General features: G+C 41.1%; 1 protein-coding gene across 1 annotated transcript in view; it reads right to left on the bottom strand.

Annotated features, from left to right (window-relative positions):
* ANKFN1 (ankyrin repeat and fibronectin type III domain containing 1) overlaps positions 1 to 17,314 on the bottom strand; it is a gene marked incomplete at its 3' end in the record, with an annotated part of 422,952 nt that overhangs the window by 257,782 nt on the left and 147,856 nt on the right. The window contains exon 2 of the mRNA XM_082679310.1: positions 3,638 to 3,678. The remainder of the gene's footprint in view (positions 1 to 3,637; positions 3,679 to 17,314) is intronic.

The following is a 17,314-nucleotide window of genomic DNA, read 5'->3' on the forward strand; positions in this document are numbered from 1 at the left end:
AGTGCCTAGCAGTCATAAAAAAGCAAACAGAAGTCAGCAAAGCCTTTCCAGAGGTGATGAATAGAAACAGAACAAATTACTCTCACCTAAATAAATGCTATATCCACGCACTGCCTCTGCAAAGAGACAAGGGCAAAAATTCTGGCACGTGGGCCTTCAGGTAATTTACACAAACCAAGTTAATGTAATTGGCAAGTGGACACCTAAAGACAGAGCATTTGAAGAGAATCCCATCGAGGCCAGAAGAGGCCAAAGGGATCTGGTAGAAGAGAAAGTTCTAGGCTTGTTGAATACAGGAAAAAAGAAAAAAGAGAGAGAGAGAGACTGAGATTGCAATCCAGACAAAGCTTAGTGGAGAGTCAAGAAGAGTTAAGGGGAACAGACCTTTGCTTAGCTGATGAAAACCCTCGATGAAATCCCAACCACACCATGCAATTTATTGAAAGTTGTTTCTTCCCCACTAACCAACCAGCTTCCAGGAGTCTCAAGCATTCTTTCTGACTTATTTCATTAACATTTCCTTCTTTTCTGGAGTGGTCAGAGCCCTAGGGAATCTCTCTCTCTCCTCGCTCCTTGCCCCCAACCAGTGGGGCATTGAATGAGAGCCAGAGTGTTGTCTGCGTAAAGAGAAATTGCAAAACCACAAATTGCAGAAAATCGTTACTGCCAAAAATCGAAAGGAACACACGATATCACCAGGCCTCTTAAAAAGCAATTGCGCATTTCACAGGCCTTTGGATAATTCAGGTTTGTTTGGTAACTTTCTCACCCATACCACCCAGAAGACAATTCTCTTCCACCAGAGGCAGTGGTCCCAAAGAGTATGTGTAATTGAAAAGAAAGAAAAAATGTGGGTGCAAGACTCTCCAGGGGCATGATATGTTTGGATTTGGTTCTTTTTGTTTTATTGTTCAGTGTCGATTTTAAGGCCCAAAGTTTGCTTCCAGAGTCCCCAGAGACTCCCACATAAACAGCGAAAGCCTCCAATAATCTAGTAAGAATCCCTTGAAGATAGAAAGCATTTTTAGATGACAAAATCTTTCTGAAACATTATGCTCTTATCACAACCACCCATTGGTGGAGGCAGGAAAATGTTTTTCTTCCCACTCCACCCTCCACCCCCCATAATACAGATACGTAGAAACTGAGGGGTTAACTAAAATTCTCAACGTCATAACACTTCTGCGGGAGTGATCTGGGACTCAGACAGGCACCTTCTGATTTTTACACCTGAGTTCCTTCCATCATCTGCCCTTTTTCTCCAAGGGGGCACATCTTCCTGACTTGGGTAAGGCTGTCCCCCATCAGTGCGGCTGGCGTTTTACTTGGCATGTACACATTTCCAGGACCTTTACTTGCAAAGTCTCCTGCCACCTACTGTGGATGGAAGCCTTGTTTGAATAGAGTGCTGATTGGGTGGTTGTCCATTTGCATTGATTGTATCATACAATCATCATTAGGACACAAGGTCAGCTCCAGAGGGGCCCATTGAGTCTGACTGTCAAAATGAACCCCAGTCACAGTTGCCTGATGATTTGAATGCATTTCCATGACTCTACAGGTCAGACCAACTTTGTGCCAGTTGCTCAGAGATGACATGGAGAGGTATGTAGATGTATCTTGTCTGGATGGTGTAAAATTCTAATGCAGGTTTACTAAGGATATTTACTAATAAAATAGGTCATCAAGCACTTTGTATGTCCTTGAGAAAAAAATGTAAAAATAAAATGATCACAAATTGACCTAAGGTGAAATAACTAGACTTCCCCTTCCCTCCACCCCCTCCACGAATCTGGGAGGTGTAAAAGGTGTTTTCAACTGAAATTTTGATCTAGAGATCTTGAGCTAATAGTCATATATGTGTTCATAGTTGTGTATTTGCATACAGTGACTTAAAATGCTGCCTTAAATTGCCCCTTCATCTAATTTTCACCATGAACATATACCAACCATTTTTTTAGTATTTAACATTAAATCATTTAAAAGCACTCTAAACCTAAATAGGCAGACGCAGTATGACAAAGAGCTACCAAATATGGATATGCGGGGAAGGAAACACAAGTGGTCTCCCCTGAACAGCGTTCTATGTTCAAAAGCGAGAATATAGTCAAAAGTTCCCATTTGTACAAATAAAATACTCATGATAGCACATGAAAAGGGAGACTGCTCATAAAATCTAACATGACTTTATTGGTAAAAGTTGCTTAAATCATTCACAACATGCAGGTGTCTTGATACTGCAGTAAAGAGCACAGCAATATAATATAGAGCCTGACATTTTACAAATTCCAGTGAATGCATAATACTTAGACATAAAATTTAAATGATTTTAAGGGTGATGTTTCTTGTGCTGATGTTTGAATATTTGGGGAATAGCAGTGGGATCAATTTGTTCTAGAGAACAAACGAAAAACATCATCCAGGCAAGGCAGTGAAAACTAAGTTTTTCTTACAGTTCAGCTGAACACATCATTTTCTCAGGGACTGAATGATTCAAAAGAGAATTTATTAGAACACATATAATACGTATAATTCAAGTGAGACCTGTGGATTCTCTCAGGTCCAAGAGTGTCTAATTAATGCTTCAGTGAGTGCTGAGATGCATCCTCCACTAGAAATTCTGTGTGAATCAGGAGCTGGGAGTTGATGGACACTCCTTGATTCACCTGAGTCAACCTTCTACCTTATGGTTGTTGATCTCCTGCTTACTTATCTGTGGTGACAAGAAACTCACTACCATTTAAGCTACTACTGAATAGCTAGAGTCTTTATATTGAACCCACATTTATCCTCTGTTTTTTGAACTTGGGTAATAGAATCTAGCGTGGGTGGTGGTGGGGTTTTGTTTTAAGAATTTGTGATACATGTTGCAAGGTAAGGAATATTAGATGTCTTGGTTCTTAGATTTTCATAATCAAATTATTCCAGAGACAGATGGAATGTTCACATTTTCTGGTTAAAACCTTTATACCCATTTTATTAAAAAAGAAAAAAAAAAATCACATCCTAATTCCCAGAGGCAAAACTCTAAAATACTCAGAACTCCCCAGCCTGGATCTGGTGTAATTTTATTTGGTCTTTTAGAATAGAGGGGGTTTGTAATTTGTGTAGGGACACTGGGAGTACCAAGAGTAAAGAAACATAATACTCAGGAGATTCACTCTAGAAAGAACACTGGTTTACAGAGTTGCCATAATGCAGTACACACAGGAAGGAATTATTAAGATAACTACCATATTGTTAAACGTAAAACAGTCTGTGATTCCAAGGATCGACTGGGCAAAGAGTAATAACGTAGTCAGCCATCTTTTGAGAGAAGCTGAATATTCAAAGGTTTGCTGTCACACTGTCATAATGTCTAAAAGAATATTGCCTAATTGTTTCCTCATTACTTTTTTCTAGCTTTTTAGAGGCAACCTAGTCACAACCACAATCAGGTTCAATCTGTTTCCCAAACAGTGTATAAAATGTTCCACGAAGTCATACAAATCAAGAGTGTGAAATATTAGATTCAAACTGCATTTGTTGAGCCAGACTTGAAAAATGCAGCAATGTGAGATAGGAGCCTTAAAGATTAGGAGGTTTTAGGAATTAGAGCTGAGAAGGAGACACCATTTCAAGGTGGACATGTACTTACATTTTGCTGCAAGTGAAATGCCTGTCTTTAAAGGGTAGCCTCTGAAACAAAGAGAGAAAAAAGTGTGTTAAAAAAAATACACAGTAACCAATTACAAGTGAAAAGTCACTGAGTTGCCTTCAGAGGTGCTGCCACTGATTGAAAAATTGAGAAGCTTAGAGATGAAAACATTTTGATTGGGAACTCTTCTCGGAGGTACAGGGAGATGTAACCCACCAAGAAAGCATGTAAGTCAACTGTGGTATCTCATTGCACACTCAGCTCCCTGCCCCGAACATCCCCGAATTTCAAGATCACTTGATGTTCACTTTGTCTCCCAGGTCTGTTCCTGGCAAGAGGAGATATGGAGTCTAGTTGCATAGGCCAATGGCTCAGACTCATCATCCTCTTGCTTCTGGTTCATACTGACTTTGCACCTTGTTCTTGAAGGCCCAGTTCTGACACTTTGTTCCATTAACTGAAACTCCTCCTAAAAATTATGATTTTCTCAATTCATGCTTATTGGGATAAGTGGACAAATTTTCTTTTCCAAGAAAATGTTTCCAATTTTTCTGGTGAGTATGGGGTGGGAGGGTGTTGAAATCAATGCCAAGTTTCTCTTTATTCAAGATGGCAGTGAAAAGAGAGGAACAATTAGACTGTGCCCGTGCTTGGAAGGAGTTTGCCAGTTGTGCAGACAATTTTTTCAGGGTGGCAACCCACCGGACAATTCACTTCCAAATCCATTTATTTAAATCTATTGTTGTTATATCCAAAGGGTATTTTTCAAGGTAGTAGGTTTAATTGGGGACGGCAGGTAAGTCCCCATGATTGACATGAACTATTTGCATTGTGAGGTTCAAATGGTTCCGGGTCATCTCCCAGACTGAACACTAAAGTCGTGGTGTCCTCAGCCTGACAAAAAGATCTTGTCCCGCCACCCACATGGATCTGGATGAGGCAGATTAGTCACTTCAGTGAGCAATATTTTTCCAAGCTCTACCATTTTTAGTAATAGTGACTTTTGCAACTGGATTCAGTGCTCTGGGATGGAGAGAAATAACAATAGTGGCTAATTCAAAGGATTGTTGTAAGGGTTAAATAAGATAATACATGTAAAATAGTAGTATAAGGTTGGCCTATAGTGAGGACTCAGTGAATGCTACCTGGTATTGTTACTGTTATTATTATTATCAGTAGGCCAATTTGGAAAACCAAATTAAGAAGATATGATAAGTCCATGGAATTGGAACTAGGAAGGTAGCTACAGAGAGAGTTTTGCTTGGGTAAGATGTCTCCACTCTTGGCAGTCAAAACTGTTCCATTTTCCCCAATTTCTCTCCCAGATGGCCTTCCTCGAATTTTCATTCCTCCAACTGCTGAGTGCCATTTGAATTAGATCCAAACCCATATTGAAAAATCCCTCAATATTTTAGTAAGCCACCTAATTCCTCATTGACAATCATGAAGATGGTTGGGGATGGGCTTCCTAGATTGATAAAGTGCTAAATTATTGAACGGCTGGGACCAGGAAGAACAAAGATAATTCTTCGAGTTTTTACACAAGGTAGGTGCACTGTGCATTTTTATAGAGCTGAATCTTTTAGATGGATCCTATGGTGTGATTCAGCAAGACGTCATACGTGTCACCGAGTCTACGGAATTAGGACCACTCCTCTGACCTCCCCCTGAAATACACTCCCCCACCCCATCCCCACCCCGCTCTTGCCCCTCAAACAAAAAGTGTATCGAAAATTCCTCTGAAATTTCGACCCCTTCAGCTCTTTTAAGCAAATTATTGCTAGGAAACAAATTTAGAACGTTCTCACCTACTGAGAAAAGTTTTTACTACTGCCTCATTTAATAGCTTCTTCTTTAACTACAAAAGTATTAACAAAGAAAACTGTCCGTTACTTCAAGAATTCATTGAATAAGAGCTCCTCATTTGGGCAACAATTTTACAGCAATATCATTGACTACTTTGAAAACTATTCAGAGCCACCCTTGAGACTACCTTATGTAGCTACCTAATGCGGTGGTACCAATCATTTTTCTTGCGGTACAAAATAAATAAAGCCGTTAAGAACATTGTGGCGGTGAGGTTTTACAGATCATTAAAAACCATAAAACTCACCTTTGCTTTTCTAAGCTTTCTTCCACATTAGAAAAAGAAAACCTGAGTTCTTAAAGGAGAAAGAAAGCCCTTAAAATTAATAATTAACTCATTTGCTAAATGTTTCTTGAGCGCCTGGTATGTGAAGGCCCCCGTGCTAGGCCCTAATACATCCCCTGCCCGCATGATAATGTCTGTCTGACTGGAGAGACAACTATACATTTGGAAGTATTGTGTGATGATATAATGCAACCTTACAAGGTGCTCAGTGAGGAGGGAAGGTGGTCTTTGAGGATCCAATCTAGAAAGAGAAATCAGGGAAGTCTAATTGAGGAAGTGTTAGGATAATGTCTGAAGAAAAATTCATATTAATGATAACAGCTAAGATTGCTGAGTGCTTCATGCATCAGAAACTGTCCTAAGTGCTTTCACATGCACTGATTCACTTATTACTCAGAATGCCATGAGAGGTGTTATTCTGACCCCAGGGTAGGAGTTAAGAAGGCAAATGGGGAGAGTGGAGCACACCAGGCAAAGGGACATCATCAAGGGCACAGGCTCTGAGCAAGAGGAACTGGCTCCTTTGAGAACTGAGAGACCAAACCACCATTTTTCTTATTTGCACATTTCAACAGAGTCCATTCTTCCACCTGGTGGGAGTCTTCAGGGGGTCATGGCTGGGGCTCTTCTGATACCAATCCTGGATTACTTTAGCTATGGAAGCCTAGCCTCTGCTCCCACCTTGGGGAGATAAGAGGCACATCTTGGCCCCCTGCCTGTACCACACTCACCCAGCACCCCAAGCCACACTCAGAAGGCATGCAAGGCCGGCAAGTTACCATCCTCAAGTCATGGTAGCGCTTGGCCCTGATTCAGTTGCCAGGTCCATAGGAATGGACGTTGTCCAAAGCCTTGGATACCAACTCTGGTCTCCTTGTTAGAAATCTGATCTCCTGTGCTCGGGTGATCACTGAAATCTGTCAACTGACAGTCCTGGAGCAACTGATCCCTAGGCCAAAATGTCCAACCGAAGGATTATCTCTGCATCACACATCTCTCTCAACTTCTCACCCTGGTCCCTGTGGCTGATACCATCTGGTTACAATCTTTAACCTACAATTGACACTCACTAAAAAATAGACAACTTAGTAATTTTGGAATGTTCTCTGCTGATTGAAATATTTAGCTTGAGTTGTCTGCTGTTTAAAACTTTTATGACATGCAAAAAGTTGCATCAGTACAACTGTAATTGTTTGAATAATGTAACACATGGAGTCAAATCCCCTATACACCTATTCCTCTCTATAATACGCAATAAGCTACTTCTTACATGTCCAAGTTATAAGTTTTGAGATGAAGTGGCTGCTACTTTCTTATTCCAAATATTGAATTAATTCTATTTTATGTTAATTTTAATTATGTGCTTATTGCTATGGTAGGAATACTTATTCTTTATCTCAGTCCCAGGAGTGCTGGGAACCAATAATCTTTTAAATTACCTCGGAAGGGGGGAATTGGGGGTGGAGATAAATTGGGAGATTGGGATTGACATATACATGCTACTATATATAAAATAAATAAATAAAAAGACCTACTGTATAGCACAGGGAATTCTACTCAATATTCTGTAATGACCTATATGGGAAAAGAATCTAAAAAAGAGTGGATATATGTATATGTATAACTGGTTCACTTTGCTGTACAGCAGAAACTAACACAACATTGTAAGTCAACTATACTCTAATAAAAATTAAAAAACAAAAACAAAAACAGTTCTCCCCCAAAAAATATTACCTGAGAAATTAATTTAAGAAAACCAATGCATGTTTTATATAAGATAGAATATGACAATTACTGCATAATAATAATAATAATAATTTGTGAACAGTGGATCCTTTTCACTTTGATCACATGTCCTTTATGTGCTGCTGTTGTTGAGAGTTTCAGGGCCTCTGCCCACGGCTCCCACACAGAAGGTAAAGGCAATGGTATCAGAGGCCAAGAGTCCAGTCTCAGATCTTCCACTGACCTCCAGGGTGACCTCTAACCAATTATTTAACCTTATGATTTTTAGGTTTATGAGAGTACACATATATACATCAACCTTTATGTAGCTCAATGCCTTTGTCTATAACATGGAAATAACAGTAGCACCTGCACCTCTCCTAAGATTGCTGTGCTTATCAGAGGAATAATGCATACAAAGCACTTGGCAGAGAACTTGCCCATTCTAAGTGCTTAACATGCGATAGTTATGATTGTCTTTATTGAGTCCAAACTGAAAAATTACCTTACAAAGAATTGCACTTTCCATTTGGATCAAAGTGTTCCTTAAATGGTCACAAAACATGCCATTTTCAAACTCTTTTGTCTCTGACTCTGGGTCTTGATTTGACCCAAAGTATGCTCTTCCTTAAAAAGTCATAGTTGATTGGCTTTTCATGACTGTTGATAATTTTGCTAACAGTAGCTTTAATTTTTTTTTTTTTTTTTTTTTTTGCTGCTAGTGTTTTAAGAATTTTATAAACATTTCCAATAGCTTCCCTTATGGTATTGGAATTTCACTGTTATTTTTTTCCAAGTTTTGACTCTGTGCCTTTGCTGAGAACTCAGCAAACCCTTCCATTGCCTTGCCATGTTTAGTTATACATGGCTTCTTGTGTTTTGATTTCTTTCTAGCTTTTAAACAGTAAAAAATTTAATTAAATAAGCAATTTTCATTTCTGAAAATTTGGAAATACAAAAGAGCCCCAAAATTAAGTAAAAGAGTTCAGAACCTCACAGATTTATTCTGAAGTATATAAAGAAGTGAATGTCTTGTCCAACACCCCAGCCTCATTTCCCAGAGGTAATGCTGTTTATAGTATGTGAGGGTATCATTCCAAATTGTGTTTTATGCTTATGAAAGCAAATATACATACATAAACCTTTAGACATATACACTAATACACACCATTAAAATTTTTTAACGAAACAAGATCATGCTATATAATGCTGTATAATATGCTTTTATTCTTTTCATAGTATTTTTGTAGACTTTGTATACAAGTCTGTATACATACATCTCCTCATTTTTTTTAGTGGCTAAATAGAAATTTATTTATGTGCATGCCCTAATTTATTTAAACAATCCCATATTGATGAACACTTTGGTTGCATGTGATGTTTTGCTATTACAATAAGCTTGCAATGAGAAAGCATTTTGAACTTCTTTTTCTTGCCTTGTGCCCTTATACTGTAAGGTAGTTCTTAGAATTGTGAGTACTTTATAATGGGGCATATGCCACTTAATATTAAATGGAGAGTCCAAATTACTCTACAAGAAGGTTGAACCTATTCACCCTCTACCAACAATAGGATGTATCCTCCATGTGGAGCTTTCACTATCCACTCATAATTTCTATTTCTTTGAGATTTTTTTCCTCTGTGTGATAATTCTTCCATCTGAGCGGCAAGACACTTAATTCAGTTTTCAGCAATGTTTTTGAGTTCCAGGAACTCTTTCTTTTTCACAGATTGCTCCTTTGCAATAGCTTCTCTAGTCTCCCTAGGAATTTATATTATTTTATTTTAGAGTTCTTTTGATTTCTTTTTTTAAGGGTCCCTCACGGAGAGCTACCTTTTCTGATTATGTTGTTTTTTCCACCTTCAAACTGGTGAGTCACCTTTAACACTTTGTACATTTTCTCTCCCCACTGTTAACTTGTCTGCACACATCCAGATCTCCTGACCCATAAGAGAAGAGGGGTCCTCAGCCCATATGCATGGAGGCTGTTGGGGTCTCCTAAGTAGTAGGGGGGTCTGCCAATGGTGAGAGGTGAAGGAAGAATCTTTCCCTGGGGGATGGGCTGGTAGGCCAGGACCCCTCAACTGAGTGGTATGAGGGAGACCTCCACGTTCTCAGGACCCTCCTGGTAGATGTAGAGTGTAAGCATTCTCTTCATGTTAAATACACTTGGTGTATTCTATAGTCCTGGTCTTCTCAAAAACAAAACACAAAGCAACAGCAACACATCTAAATACGAGTCCCAAAACAATAAAGAAACGTCTGTGTTGAAGCCAAGTTGACATGTCAGTCCAAGGGTAGATAGACTCTCACCTTCAGGATAAGGGCATTAAGAAATTTGCATAAGCATGGCACTCTCAGAAAGCGTGTCAATAATATTATGAATTATATCCTATGTTGGATATGGGACTATTTTGGTAAAACAATTTTATTACACACTCTATTCAAATAGTATATGTTAATGATCAACAGCAATAAAATAGATGGTCCATTTTGCCCAATAATGTATTTATCAACATATACCAGATATTTAAAATGTATCCCAGGTGTAGAACATATAACACTGGCAAAAGCGCGGGGATGATTTTTCTCACTAAGGCATTTACATGAGAGAACTTCTAGAAAATGACTCTACGATTATAGTGACATATGTGGTAAGTACTATGATACAGCAACGTCTGGGATACTACAGGAGCAAAGGAGGTTCTTTCTAAATCAGATTAAGCCAGATTTTTCCAAAGAAGGTGATAATGGGTTTGTGAAAAAAAGAAGTTAAATGTTCAAGTAAGTTTGGGGAATGTTGGGTTAAAGATAGTGAAATAGGTCTTTCCACTGTAATCTTTCTCAGACCTTTTAATATTCTAATATTTATTATAAATTCCAGAGAGAGGTAACGCCCCAAGTTTATGTGACCGAAGAACCCTTCTACCATGCATTTTGAAGGACACATGCGGGGGAACAATGGCCGAAGTGATGCAGGGCAGCTCTCCGGAGGGATAATGGCAGAGCTGAGATTTCAAAATGAGCAGGCATGAGCAAAAGGGGTAGGGAAGGGCAGTCTCAGTAGAACAGCATATGCAAAGGCCCAGAGACAGGACAGGCACCGAGGTAATATGCTACGTAGCGCAAAGGAGCTAGACCAAAGAATTCCACAGGAAGAAGTGACTGGGGGCAGGGCGGGGGAGGAGGACAGAGATAAGCAAGAGTTAGCCAGATCATTCCACCCAGGTAAAGAGTTGCACTTCACCCTGAAAGCCAAGAAGCATATTTGAAGTTTTCTAAAATAGAGGAGAGGTATGAACGGATTTGCTTTGTCAAAAACATCACCCTGGTCGCAGCATAGCTATGGATTGCAGCTAGGTCAGCCTGGAGAAAGGAAGCATAGTCAGAAGGAGTTATTGAACTAACCCAGATGTCAGTATCGAGGGACTGAACTGGAGGAGAAAGATGGGTGAATAGATAGAAAGGTTAGAGTGATCAAATAGATAGATTAGATACATAGACAATAGATAGGTAAGTAGATAGATACACAGATACATAGATAAGGGGCTAAGGAGAGTCTGCAGGACCAGGTGGCCAACTGGATGAGGGGTGAGTGGGACATAAAGGATCAGGTGATTTCTGGGGGACTGGGTGGGTGATACCATCACTTAGAGAGATGGGGAATATTTGCAGGAGGAGCAGATTTGCATCGAACCTAATGACAGGATAGGTGGTAGGATTCAGGTGAGAAGGGATGGAGGCCCAAGCCAAAGCTGAAGCCATAGTCTTCATCATGTTGAACCTGAAGAGCTGTTGAACATGTAACTGTTAAGATTCTAACAGGTAAATCTATCAGAGATAATAGCAATGCTAGAAACCCAGAGGTCATATAAATTATTCCTTAGGAAACACAGATCTCATTTACAACTTCTGTATCCCAAACCCCTCAAATGACAAAGACAAGTACAAACTATTTTTAAATGAACCTAGATTGGTGAAAAAATTATTATTTAAAACCCAAACTGACTAAACTCTTCTGCCTTCCAGTGGCGGTGGGGTGAACTTATTCATATCAGTGAGAAAATAACTCTTCAGGGTTTCTCAACCATTGCACTGTTGACATTTGGGGTCAGATAATTCTTTGTTGTGGGGACTGTCCTGCACATGGTAGGATGTTTGACAGCATCCCTGGTCTCTACCCACTAGATGCCAGTATTACCCCCCTTCCCCAGTTGTGATAACCAAAATGTCTCCAGATGTTGCCAGATATCACCAGGAGGGGCACGACTGTGCTTCCCGTCCCCACCAACCCACCCCAGATTGAGGACCACTGCTCTCAACTCTTCCTTTAACACCATGTGGTGGAATTTAGAAGAACTCTGCTAATTCTTATGCCAGGGAAGGGTGAAACCCAGAGGAGATGGCCTTTTGTTCAGCAGAGTACATTAATGAGTATTTGGCCTACACCTTGAATAGATGTTGTGTAAGTTAAATTCTGCTACAGAAGAAAGTGAGAGGAACTGAATTTCTAAAGTAAACTGAAGGGAGCTTGCTGGGCAGCAGGGAGTCTGATGTCTTACAGAAAGGAGAGCAGTGAGAAATTCCTGATGGCTGGGAGGATGCAGGGCCTTTAATTACAGAGATGCTTAACGTTCAATCCTAAACTATTTACTGTTCTGCGGTATAAGACTCCTCCATTGTTCTCAAGTCCTAAAGTAGGACCTCAAGGCAGATGTGGCTGTGAAGATGTTATCTCCCAGGACTTGGCAGAAATGTTCCGTGTGTGCCTTAGGCTCTTAAGCTTTGTCACTGTCTTCACCATTGCCATCTTCTTTCTTTTTATCTTTTCCTTCTTCTTTCACATCTTATCATAAAAACGTTCATTCTTGGAGGTTAATTCTCTTGCTTGGAATTACCAGTAAGCTCAAATTCCCTGTGGGATGCTGAGTTTCGGAAGTTGTAGGAGACCAGAGATGCCCTTTGGGCAGGGCAGAGCTTGGCATAGAGACTGACATCATTAATGACACGTCTCCTTACAGATGGGTAAGCTGGGGTCCAGAGACCCGCAGCACTTTGTTTTAGGAACACAGCCTAGATCTTCCGGCTCCTGGTTCTGTACGTTTTCTAGCAGAGCACACTGTCTAGGAAATCACCTCTCTCAGATTAGCTGGCACTGGTATCTAGAAAGTTCTCTGATTTTTGCGCTAGCAGCTTCGAGGGAATAACCTTGCTAGAAGAAAAAAGCAGAGTAAAAACTGTTTAACTGAAGGTCTCTCCAGGGATGTCTTAAAGCTCTGCTTATCCTCAAATCTTTTCTCCATGACATCGTTAAACTATTATCTGGCTCAGAATATTTTCTGCTTTTAAACATCTCTTTTCAAATTTGTATCTTCCATCAGCTCACAATACAGACTCATAAAAGCCTTTCATGTCTCACAGCTACTATAGTCCAAACCTTATAATTAAATGGTGAATTTCTAAGGATTAATTATTCAAATGTCAAAGAGACGGTTTTTGGCAAAGAACGAAGTATCTTTCAAATCTGCTTTAGATAATATGAAAGCTGATCAATGGCCAGTGTTTACATATCTAGCTATCAATTTTAATGAAACATTTCCTTTGAAGTCACTTACAAAAACGTATGAAGTCTCTATATATAAAACCCCCAAATCACACTGAAGTTGTCTCACAAAAGGTGACCTCAATTGATGCTGTTCCAAAACTCCTCCAACGGGAGAGTAATGGCTCAAATTCCTTATAAATCAGAGCATGAACCCAGGCAAATTCTTATTCATCTTTTTATCCTCTGCAGTGTCTAGCAGTGTATCCAGCACATAGTGGCTCTTCAATAGACAGCAGTTAAATGAATCAACCTCCCCAGGCTTCCCCAGCAACAAGATTCTGTCTGCCCGGCAGCCGCCCACATCCATACTGCCTCTATCAACCACGTCTACCCCAGGACAGGTATGTAATTTGTGGGACTCGCGGCAAAAATGAAAAGATGGAGCCCCTTGTTCTAAAACGGTTAAGAACTTCAAGGCAGTGACAACAGAGCATGAAACGAAGCCTGAGGCCCTGCGTGACTGCATCAGGTGTGGCATGCTCATAGAGCCTGCCCCGTGTGTGCCCAGCCCGCTTCCCGGTCTTCTGAGTCCTTTGTGCTTCTAATCACGCTGCCTGGGCCAAGAGAAGACCCATGTCGAGCTGTGCTTAGCCCCTTCTTTCCTGCCTCAATCAGACCCCTCCTTCTTGGGTCAGGCCTTTCCATCCTCCTTGTCTTGTCTTTTTTTGCATTGTGCTTTCTGGACCCCCGTGCCAAGGTGAGAGAACTCACCTCTGTCTTTGCCTTCTCAGTCCATCTCCTCACATGAACGGAAACGGAAAGTAGGCGTTCCCACCTGCACAGTCCTCTCCAACAGGGGCCGCTATTGTTTCTACCTTCAAAGTGCAGCTGCATAAGGGGAAGGATCTATCTGCCCTTGAGCCTCAGTGGCCCTTGCAGACTGTTACATTGATGTTGCTCCACCTAATTGCTTACACCCTTTTTCCATACCCTACCCTATGTTACTGGATACTTTCCATGGCCCTCTTCTGCCTCCCTTCAGGCCACGCCAGCACGCGGCTCCCAGCTCCCCTCTTCTCTCCCACCTTTCTTGGTATTTGTAATGTTTGCATCAATGACCCATCTGGCTCTCTGACCTTGCAGCTCAGTGATTTCCACAAAGCCACTGATCTCTGTTTCTGTTCACTCCAGACACTCACTGGCATACCTCAATCTGCATTATTACCAGGAACTACTCTACTTACAAGATGTATATTCTAATCATGGGACAACTTGGAAAATATAGAAAGCAAAAACAAGCACATAAGAACAAAACAGATCAACCAACCAAACAAAAAACAACTGCCGTTCTATCACTCAGTGACATCACTGTTAGAATTTTAGAAAGTACCACCCCCAGTTTTTTCTCTATGCGTAGAAAATTGAAACTGCGAGAGTTGTGATGAGTTTTATCCATAAAAATAGAGGATATTGATCTCATCTGGGATATCAGATTAGACTGTTTAATCAGAGAATTCTAGTTAAGCTGAAATCTGAAAGCTGGGATGGTGCAGCTCATTGAAGGAGAAAAAGAAGATCATCGTAGGCAGAAGGCACAGCTTGTACAGAGGTCCTGAGGCAGGAAATAGCATGTCTTGTTTGAGGACCTAAAAGAAAGCCATTTAGTAAGAACAGGGTGAGATGTATTACCTGGGCTCAAATCTCAAATTATTTACTTCAGCCTCAATTTCCTCCTTTGTAAACTGGAGGTCATATTGGCCTTTCCCTGGGTTGGTTGGGGAAAATTAAATGTGTTCCTGTAGGGAAAGCACTTAAACTGGTACCTGGCACATAGAAAAGCTTTCTTCAAATGGGGGAAAATCTATACAGCCTAAAGAGTCAGTGTGGAGAAGGGGTCATATCTCTTCTGCTTCCCATGTTCTCCGTGAGGACACAGCCATGAGTGACAGCTATTGGCGTGAGCAAATCTGGCCTCTCTCTTCACTCCCTGTCTTTTTCATCCAGGAGGAGGCTGACTTACTGGACTGTGGGAAGCTAAACAACCACCGGGCCATTTTCCATAGTGGGGAGGCGTTCTGGCTGCAGGCCACTGCTCTTGTGTGCACGTGATTCCAGGCTCCTGTGTTAATGCTGCAAGTCAGGGGTCCTGCTGTGACTGGACAGGTGAGTCACAGTTGTGTGGCACTGGGCTCTAGGCTCTTTAGTTCAGAGGAGGGGAGGGGGCAGCCCTGGTCTGACTTCTGCAGTGAAGTTTCCCAGTTGCCATGTATTTTGGATTTATTGGATACTCTCCAGCTATCAATGAGGTTGGTACTTCGATACCCACTTAGTGGAGATGCTGGGGTGAAGGATTAGAATCCTGATCCCAACAAGGCAGTGCCCTGGAAACCTTAAGATGAATTACAGACATCTGGAGAGCAAAGGACCTGAACACGAGACCACAGATCTTGGTATAGCTATTATGACCACTTTGGTATGAGTGGGCAGGCCTTTGTTCCTGACTTGTTTGGTGGCAGTGGCTTGCAGTCAATGTGCTGCTGAGGCCAATATTGGATTACTTGGACTTTAAGTAGAAAATCAACAGCAACAGCAAAAGCCCAGCTAGACTCCATCAGAGTAGAGAGAATGAGAGAGAGGTTTGGGCCTGCAGGGTAGCGCTAGGCACTGGGAACACTTGCTCAGCTGATCCAGCTGTGTCTCCTTTTAATGTTGCTGGGAATCACACATCCCGAGACAGGACTGTGGAAGGACCAGCTTCTTGTTTCAGGGAGTTTGCCCACAGGTTCCTGGGGCTTTCTGTCAAATGCTCTCAAATTGGCTTTTTTCATAATGCTTATTTCTCAAATGAGATATAATCTCTTAAATCCACAGCTGATTATGATATGGATTTAAGAGACCCTGACCCAGATAATAGTAAAGAGGAGCTGAATCTCTGGCTCGTTATCTTCCAGCATTCAGCTAGGAAGTATGCTTAAAAGGCCATTTTCTTGAACTTTCTATTTCTAGGGTAGATTTGCTTACAGAGTTAAGGAAGAACGGAGTTGGCTTAAAATACAGCCTTTGATCTTGCCTTTAGAACACTAGCTGTTAGAAATGAAAGAAAAATGAAGGAAGATGCTATGACTGAGTGGAAAGAAAGGAGTTATTTCTTTAGGAGAAATGCTGAGATTTTAGAGGCTAAATTGGACAGATGTGAAACTAAAATGTTTTAAATGCTTTTAAAGTTGATGTTAGAAAAGAGACGTGGCTGAGGCTTAAAAAATCCAACAAAAAAGTAGAGAAAGAAAACAGGAGACGAATGCCCAGCTGTGGGGGACTGTTAGGAAGCTTCTGGCAGAGCCACACGGAGGGCTGCATGCAATCTGTACAGCCGTGGGAGGGATGACTAGGAAAGGCAGAGTGGAAACTTCCAGGGATTATTTCACTGGTTCCAAGATAACACAGTTACTGCAGCGCTGAAGCAGGTTCAGCAGATGCCATGAGGAATGGTAAGCTCTGGTCTTTTCACAGATGGCTCAGGGAGGATAAGTTAGCCAACCTTAAGTGGTTTTTTGTTTTTTAGATTTATTTGCGATTTATTGATAAATTCACGGGGTATATCCACATTGCATAATGGTTTGAAACAAATGAAAGAAAAAGAAGTTTATGGTTGATTTTATACTAAAAATAAAGTTATATAAGCATATTGAAACGAGGTAAGGTAAACAAAGAACTTAGTAAGAGCTTGACATATAGAAAGTGCTCAAACGGTACAGACTCTGAAGCTGGACTTCCAGGATTCAGATCCCATCTATGTTTGTTTCTTACTGACTGTGTGACCTTGGGCAAGTTATTGAAAGTCTCTGGACCTCAGTTTCAATAACTATAAAATGAAAATTTTAGGGCTTCCCTGGTGGCGCAGTGGTTGGGAGTCCGCCTGCCGATGCGGGGGACGCGGGTTCGTGCTCCGGTCCGGGAGGATCCCATGTGCCGCGGAGCTGCTGCGCCCGTGGGCCGTGGCTGCTGGGCCTGCGTGTCCGGAGCCTGTGCCCCGCGGCGGGAGGGGCCGCAGCGGTGAGAGGCCCCCATACCGCAAAAAAAAAAAAAATAATAATAATTTTATATTGCTCATAGGGTTGTTCTGACAATTAAATGAGTGACTATGTAGAACGTGTACAGAGCTGTATCTGGCACACAATGATTTTTAGATGTGTGAGCTCTTATTTTCCGATGTTGTTATTTAAGAAGTTATAGGTTACTTTTTGTGTCACAAAA

This window comes from Grampus griseus, assembly GCF_964374135.1.
Source record: "Grampus griseus genome assembly, chromosome: 20".
Taxonomy (NCBI): Eukaryota; Metazoa; Chordata; class Mammalia; order Artiodactyla; family Delphinidae; genus Grampus; species Grampus griseus.